The sequence below is a fragment of the Canis lupus genome, chromosome 3 (genome assembly GCF_003254725.2).
Source record: "Canis lupus dingo isolate Sandy chromosome 3, ASM325472v2, whole genome shotgun sequence".
Taxonomy (NCBI): Eukaryota; Metazoa; Chordata; class Mammalia; order Carnivora; family Canidae; genus Canis; species Canis lupus.
Genome location: NC_064245.1, coordinates 64,061,984 through 64,070,793, shown reverse-complemented (window position 1 = coordinate 64,070,793; position 8,810 = coordinate 64,061,984).

Here is an 8,810-nt window from a genome sequence, read left to right as displayed (position 1 = left end):
TCCTTTTCCATCTGGAACAGCAGAAAGAGCAAAGCAGAAAGAGCTTTGCAAGCAGTAGAAACAAAATGTCCAAAGACATAAACTAGAATGGTTTTGTAGAATTTTTAGAATCACAGGCAGCTTCTGAGACCATTTTATTCACCAGACCTTACTGACTACTCAAAGATTTCACATGTTTGTGAGAGAGTAGCAGGTGGGTAGCTAGATGAAGGTGATGCTGGGGGGCATAAGTAGGGTCTCGGGTATGGGTAGCTTTTTTGGTCCATAGGAATAGAACCTTTCTCTAAAGATACAGGCAGCATGGAAGGATTTTAAGCAGAGGTTTGACATGATCTGACAACTGTGGGGTTTCAAGACTTAAGAAGCCTTCCAGCTACAAGTCTGATCCCATGTAACAGGTTCTGCTTTCTGTCTAACCCTGGCTGCCATGAAAAAAGGCCACTCCTCAGATGCAATCCTGTGTCCTTCATCCATCTTTTTCCCTCCATGATAGAGATCTTCGAGGACTTTGTGTTAGGATTGGGACAACTGCTAATTCATGAACTTGTTCTTCAGGTGTTGCTGTGGCTAACAGACCCTGGGGCTAGCATTTTCCTCATGTGATTAGATAACAAATATACAGGGCTTTGAGTGTCTATAAATTCTTGCTTGCAGATAATAAAGACATAGAAAATAGTCTCAGGATGAGGCTTTGTTTTCAGAAATAATTTGGAAACATTTTTGGGTTAGCAAGTTCTGATTTTCTATATGAACTTTCTGAGGTCTTGAACAAAATATGAGCAGACTTCTGTGAGTAGGGTCAATGTCGTTCTGGAATGTGTTAGACTCCTCCAGCCAGAGAATTTGGTTCTCCCTCTGATCCCTGGGATTTATGACATTCTTAATCAGGAGGAAGGAGCGGCAAGATTTCTTCCAATTCAAATAAAGGCAATATTTATGTGCCATCGGGTGAATTGGTCATCTCTTGCTAGAAAAGGCCATTTCATTTCCAGTCTTCATTTAAAATTGGGATTGATTTATCCCCTTGGTTAAGTGCCACACAGTCGATCCCAAACCAGGGTGTATGTGAGATGTTGATTAGACTGTAGCATGAGCCTCATGGTATACCTGCTCCCAGTGGGCCCCCTGTCTGGTCCCCACACCAAGCTGCTGCCACCCTGTACCAAGGTGCACTCTAAGCAATGCCAGTCCCAAACCAAGGATAAGTGCAGGGCAATTCAACCTCTACCAAAGCTTTGACAAGATTTTAAATAACATCTCAGTCTCACTCCCAGTAACATATTTTGAAATCTACTTTTGCCATCTTTGCTATATAGACTTCGCTAGAATATTCCATCTCCAAACTCTGTTTCTCTCTAAACTCCCCCATACAACTCTCTTTCAGTGGGAGTACCAAAAATTCTCACTCTTTTCTTTCCTCCATTTTCCTTTTGCAGATTATTTATCAGGTCAATCAAAATCATTCCCCACTCCTCAGTATCTGGATGGAGCCAAAGAAGAGCCAGGAGTGAATGTCATCAGAACCTTCCTCCTTCAACAAGACCATGCCAACACGGTCAGGAGAAGTTCTGAGTTCTCAGCCCAGGTCTCATGAGGTCTTGCTGCTTCTGTGCTTTCTTAGGACAATGTCATAGGAACAGGTCAAGATGCCCTGGGGAGAGTGAGAGTGTGAGGCACAGAGGCCACTCGTGACCAGCCAGGCTGCAGTATACACACCACTGATCACAGACCATGAGCCAACCCAGGGAAGGTCAGCCGAACCTGGTTCAGGTCAACAGAACCACTCAGGTGCCCCCACAGAATTGTGAGAATCAATATACAGTTATTGCTTTAAGCCACTGGGTTTTGGGTGGATTTTTGTTAAGCAGCAGTGTTATGGCAATAGATAGCTATCGATGGCTGTCTACTGTCTTAAATGCATTTTGATTCAGGCCAAGACTTAACTTCAATCTCAGCTCAATCCAAGAGATATCTTTGCCGACTCTAGCCTACCATGATTTTCTTCTTAGCCAAGTTTCTTTATGGTAGAATTAGGCATCAGTCTCAGCTTTGTATTGTGACTTTTCGAATTTTTCTCTTGTATATAAGAGACTCATTATTATCTCACCACATTGCCCCTACCAGAATAAGGTCTTATTATGACAACTCAATATGTAACATCATCGTGACCCACAGGAGAAAAGGATTTTCTAATTGTCTACATAAAATCAATATTATCAATTTTTTAAAAGATTTTATTTATTTATCCATAAAAGACAGAGAGAAAGAGAGAGAGACAGACAGAGAGACAGAGAGAGGGAGAGAGAGAGAGAAACACAGGCAGAGGGAGAAGCAGGCTCCATGCAGGGAGCCCAATGTGGGACTTGATCCTGGGACTCCAGGATCACGCCTGGGCCGAAGACAGGTACTAAACCACTGAGCTATCCAGGGATCTCCAATATTATCAATTGTTAAACCTAACTCATGCCTTTTGTTCTGCAACAGTGTAGAAACAGTTGAGTGTTATCCAAGGGGAAAAAAATGGTCCACCAGGTTAGATGGTACTACTCCCTCCCTCTTCCCCTCTGAGTCTGAGAACTCTGCTCTCTGTACTGGATGGCAAGCTTCCTGAGGTCAGTATCCTTCCTGTTGTTCTTATGCATCCCCTTTAAGACCTCGTGGGGCACCAGGTACATAGGTGGTCATAAATGACTGCCGCTGCCCTTTTGATGGATTCCTTAAAGGGGGCAGAAACTCCCTTTTCCCCCCAACCCCTAGTCAATGGATATTTTGCAGTTCTTGCCTGCTTGTTTTCTCCCTTCTTTCTCCTTGATTACTGCCAGGGCAGATTCCTCCATCCTAACCCCTGGGAGTCTATTTCATTTCCTAATTACTTTCCCTGCTGAGAACATTCTTGTCTTGCTGTATCTAACCCAAATTTCCCTTTCTGTGGCTTCAGGCCATTGCTCCTTAGTCTAAATCCTCTGAAAGGAAGAATAATTCCCTTGATTAATTTATATTGTAATCTCAAAGCTGTTTATACATCACAATTTCTGCTTCCCTGGAGTCTCTTTTTGCTAGATTAGAGGAATAAGATTTCTCTCTCTCCATTTTTTCTCTGTACCTAAATTTTTGGTTTACAAACCTCTAAGGTCTTTCTAGGTGCTGTATTTAGATATTTTTCTTTCCAGACTGATCTAAAAATAATTGCTTTCAATTGTTGACTATTTCCTTTATGTGCTAGGCAGTGGACTAAGCATTTTTGCACACATTATTTCGTTTGACTCTTAGAATGAGGAAAGGGGTCTTGTTAACCCTATTTAATCCAAAAAGAAACTAAAGCCCAGAGAGGTTAAGTAACACCTGAAAGTTCACATAGCTTGTTAGCAGCAGAGTTGTGTCTTGCATTCTGGTCTTAAGTATGAACTCATAATTGCTCCTCTCTACTCCCTTCAAATATGGCCATTGCACATGGTCTTTCCATTGATTCTTGTTAGACTATCTATATGACACCATAATCTGTTTTTCAGTTATTTTGTTTTTAAATGACTGAGGAAATGTGTGCCTTAAAAAGAGTCACGTGGTGTACGTTAGAGTATCAGTCTGAGGACCTACTAACTCAGTGGGCCTGGACAGGTTATTTTTGAACATGTGAAATGGAAGAGTGATCATACTTCTTGTGATGTTCAGAGAAGATAACGTCTGTGATAAACTCTGAAGTGCAATACCCATCACAGATACTTGTCTTGTTATTCCAAATGATTTGTTTCTCTTACTGTTATTTTGTTACTATCTTTCTTACTGTTGTCATTAATTTTGAGAGTGGAAAATCAGAGAATTGGAAGCTTGATAAATCCAGAAGTAGAGAATCACCCATGGATCTAGGCTGCAGCAGCTTAATTTGGGCTTGGAATTTGGAATTCCATCCCTGGCTTTTACCTCTGGCACTTGGATGAGCCTGGGTCAATCATTGATGCTCTGGACCCACCAACTTATTTCTGTGTCACACCATAATCTACTCTCCTTGTCAGAGAAAGGGTAAATTCCATTTGCAGAGGAGATTTCTCTGCCTCCCAAGATTTCCCTTTGCCTGAGAAGTGGTGAGGTGGTCCCTGGTGGATCACTGAGCAAAGGACCATCCCTTGCTTGGATGTACAGTTGTGCAGGTTACCTCCAGTCTCCCTTCTCCATCAACGGCAGACTCTTTCCTCACCCACCAGCCTTGGAGAATCAGGATATTTTTGTTATTTCTTTATTTTAAGAGAGCCAGTGAGTTTCTTTAAAGTACTTTAGTTCTCTCATCTTCAAGGGAGCAATAATGCTACCTATTTTTCAGGGAGGATAATATAAGTGAATGAGTATGAAACTAGCTATGAATCTTTAGCCCAAATGTTTAACCCTTCTGAGCATGTTCTCCTTTTCCGTAAATAGATTGTTGGACTAGATGAGGGGTTGGAAACTGAAATATCTGTGGTGTCTGGACAAGTATCTCTGATGATTACAGCAGGCCTGGTGAGAACTGTAGGGTTTGATAAAGGGGAATCACTGTTTACCCCTCACCAATTGACACCATGTGGAATGCACACCAGGAGTGCTGCCAGGTTTTAGATTTTTCCAAAAAAGTTAGGGATCTGATTTCTTTGTGACATTTCTTGTTTCTTATATGTGGGAAAAATCACATTTTATGGTAACCTGAATTAGATAAAGTTTGGTGGACAAAACAAAGACCTTGAATGTTGAGCTGCCAGGCAAATGGGCTACCATGACATTTTGGAATGTGTACATAAATTGCCTGGGGATTTGCTGACAGGCAGACTCTGATCCAGGAGGTCTGGAACCTGAGACCTGAGATTGTGGGATGCTAACAAGCTCCCAGGTGATGCAGTGATGCTGGTCCGGGAACCACACATAAAGTTACAAAGGGACTGGATGATCTCAGAGTGCTTTCCTTCATCTCAAGCAGTTGGTGGTGATGCTGGGATTCTTAAACCTCATTAGGCCAATCTACACTGGACTTGTCTTTTAAAGTCTGTACGCTACCCATTCCTGACCTCCATCCTTCTTGTCTCTGTCTCTGCATGTCACATTTCTATCACAATAACATCCTGAATTCCCTTTGATCTTCAAGTAATTGCAGTCTTATTTGGTGATTTTGTATGCCTGATATTTCTGGATATTGCAACTGATAATCCTGATATAAAAGCATTCCAGATTTTTTCCAAGATGATTGCATAGGAATTATCCTAGGGTGTTAAGAGTCCATGAGTAGAGCTGAGGTTACTAATTGGGGAACATGAATATCTTTGTATAGTAAATGAGGGTCACAGTTTCAAAATTTGGCTTTGGTCTCTCCTGATAAAGCCCCAATAGTATGGGTTGTTCTGATGTCAGGGGACAGAAATTTATTCATTCATCCATTTAATGAATACTTATTGTCTGTGATGTGCCAGGCAATAATCTAGGTGCTGAGGATGTAACAGTGAGCAAGACGAAATTACTTGCTCTAATGGAGCTACATTTCAGTGAGAGAAACAGATAAGAAACCAGTAAACAAACAAATAAATAATATAATGTCTGGTAGTAGTAAGTGCTGTGAAGAAAAAAAATTATCAGGGTTAGAAGATAGAAGATGGAGATTGTTGGAAGAGGAGCGGGAGCTATTTTGAAGAGAGTGATCAGCAAAGGTGTCTCTGGGGAGTGACATTTGAGCAGAAACATATATAACATAAAGGAGTGAGCTATGCCAAGTTCTAGGGGAAGAGCATTCCACACAGGAGGTGCAGCCAGTGCTGATGTCCTCCTGTGAGAGTAACCTAGGAGTACCCCAAAAGCACCAGAAGGCCAGTACAGATTGAGCAAAGTCAGCAAGGGATGAAGTGGCAGGAAGTGAAGTCAGTAAGGGAAGCAGGGCTGCTCAGAGCTGGGAGGTAGAGAAAGATTGAGTTCCTTCATATGTGATGAGAGGTCATAGTACTGATACGAGCTGGGGGCTTATCCTGCTTGATTTGTGCTTCTTATGAGATTAAGAGGTGCTGAGAATCAGTCAGCCCACAGCCTATTTTTATAAATAAAGTTTTATTGGAATAGGGCCACACCCATTAATTTAGATAGTCTCTGGCTGTTTTTGTACTACAAGGATAGAGTAGTTGCAACAGGGACTGTATGAGCCATGAAGTACTCATCTCTCAATGGGCACCAAGGAAACCTGTCTAAAGTGTAAGTCTGACTATAAAAAGCCTGCCTCGCTTGTAACAGCAGCTCTCTCAGTCAAGTTTAAGTCCAAATTCCTTTCATGGTATCCAAATCTTTCATGATCTGGCTCCAGCCTCACCTTAGACTTTCTATACTATGTTAGGAATATTGAACCTCATGCTATTTTCCTCCTATTTTTCTTTCTGGCTGTTCCGTCTACCTGAAATGTTGTTCTTCCCTAGCCCCTACTGTCATTCATTTGGCTCCTATTCATCCTTCAAGGCTCCACTGGGTGTCTCTTCCCTGACCTGCCCGTGCAACCAGTGTCCCCCTGGGATCTCCTGCCACTGCTCCTTGGTTTTCCTTTCATACTTTCTGCATATATTCATCTGCTACATCCCACATTTCTGTTCATTTGTCTCTATTAATTAGGATGAGACCAATTCAAAGTGATTGGAATCATGAGGAAATATATAGACCCTCACTGCTGGGAAGATGGGGCTGATCAGGCTTCAGGGATGACCTAATCTGGAGATTCTGCTCAATTTCTCTGTGATTCTTCTGTCCTCTGGATGCTGGCTTCATATTCAAGTTGGACACATGATGGCTGTAATGGTTTCACTGCAAACAATGGTGAGAGATAGCAAACTTTCCCTCTAACTCATTGACTTCTTTGAGGTCCTGTGTCTGCTTCTGAATCATTCTTGCTAATTCAGAAAGCTATGTGCTGACTGGGTCAGGCCTGCATTCCTGTACCGTTCACTCCCTGGCAAGGCAAGGGGGTTCTTTTAGAACCACCATGCCCAGTCCTCAAACCAAGGATGGAGCCAGCTTGTTCTGGGGCCCATGAGTAACTGAACAATAGCAGGGGTCTGTTAGGAAGGAGGAAGGGGCTACAGATGCTGAATAAGCCATCAACACCGTTCTGCGCTGTGCTTGAATCCACTATTAAGTGGATCGCCTTGAAGACAGTGATGTGTGATGTTGCTTCTTTCATCTTTTTTACTCCCAACATTGGGCACAATGCCTAATATATAGTAGGTATTCAGTATAAATATGCTGAAGAACTGAATTACAATAAAGTTAAAATATAATTTAGTTAGTTGGAAGACAACCTTCAGAGAAAAGTCATACTTTGGCCCAAACTCAAAAAAACAATGTATCCTTCTCAGCACTCTCTTCCCTACCTCCCTAGCCAATCTTGACCTTTGTTATTCCAGATGATTTCTGTCCTCTTAATTGTAGAAATGTCATCATCAGTAATTAAAATTAAGTAGGTACCCACTGAACAAAGGTTCAGAGGACAATGAGTGCCACTAAAAATGCAGACTGATGGACTGCTAATGAAAAGCATATGGAGGTATGGTTTCCACCTTTGCTGGGTGCTGTTGATGGCAATCACTCAAATTAAATGCTGAAGGCAGAACTCACTGAGTTCAGATCATAGCCAAATGTTCTAAAACTGTTGAGTGAATGATTCCTGGGAACTTTAATCACTGTATTTGAGGTCCCTCAGGGGACAAAAACATTTAGATTTAATTAATATTACTTTCGGCACTCTGCATCATGCCCTGGGCCTGCCGAATGGTGGTGATATAGACAATATGTGCAAATCTCTTCTAGTGAGTCACTTTCCATAAAAGTGTTATAAGAGACATGAATCTGATCAGAACCAGCCTACCATTCTGAAGTCGCTCTCAGAGTCAGAGGAAGAGTTGAAACCCAGGTGTGAAAGGGACACTCAACAACTAGACACATGACTTTGATTCCACTGTGATTTACTTTTTCTCCCTCTTGATTTTCCTTCTCTCTGCTTTTGGGCATCATTTTCTCCCATTGTTTTCTATATGGGACTGGTATCAGGGTCTCCACAGCTCCTTGCTTTTCATCTTCTCAGGCTGGTCTCTGGAGAGACAAAAACTCTCAGGAAATACTCTGATTGGCCCAAACTTGGGTGATAGCCATGCAATCTGGATCTATTAGTGGTCATGGGTGAAGATCCAATTATCAGGCCAGTTTGGGTTAGTGATCTACCCTCAAAGTACTGTGTCCAGTGTGCTACATTCATGCATCAACTTCTGCATCACCTGTGGGAGAGGCCATCTGGGGAGGTGACCACAGATCCTGGAGCTACTTTTTAGCTGCATGATCCTAGATAAGTTATTTAACCCATTGTGCCCAATCTGTTACATATTTGAAAATAGAGATGACAATTATCAATTATCATTTGTGATGATAATGATAATAATACGGATATTGTGATACACTACATTCATGTATACATTATCTATATGTATTATATATGTACATTTCATACATATAAGTACTAAACACTCTGTGTGTATGTAAACTGGTCACTTGTTTTCACAATATCAGTATTATTATTGAGGATAATGGAGATGATTGAAGATAAAAATAATAATACAGATACTATTAAAACTAAATATATGTTGGCAAATTGAATAAAAAAAAAGCCTAAGGGGGGAGAACTAAATATAAATGTATATAGAATAAGTGTGAAAAGATGTATATGTAATATAGAAAAGCACTAAATACTTTCTCTACATATGTATCTCTGTATATATCTATATATCCATGTCTATATGTATGCATGTATATCTATAAAATATTCATTCAGG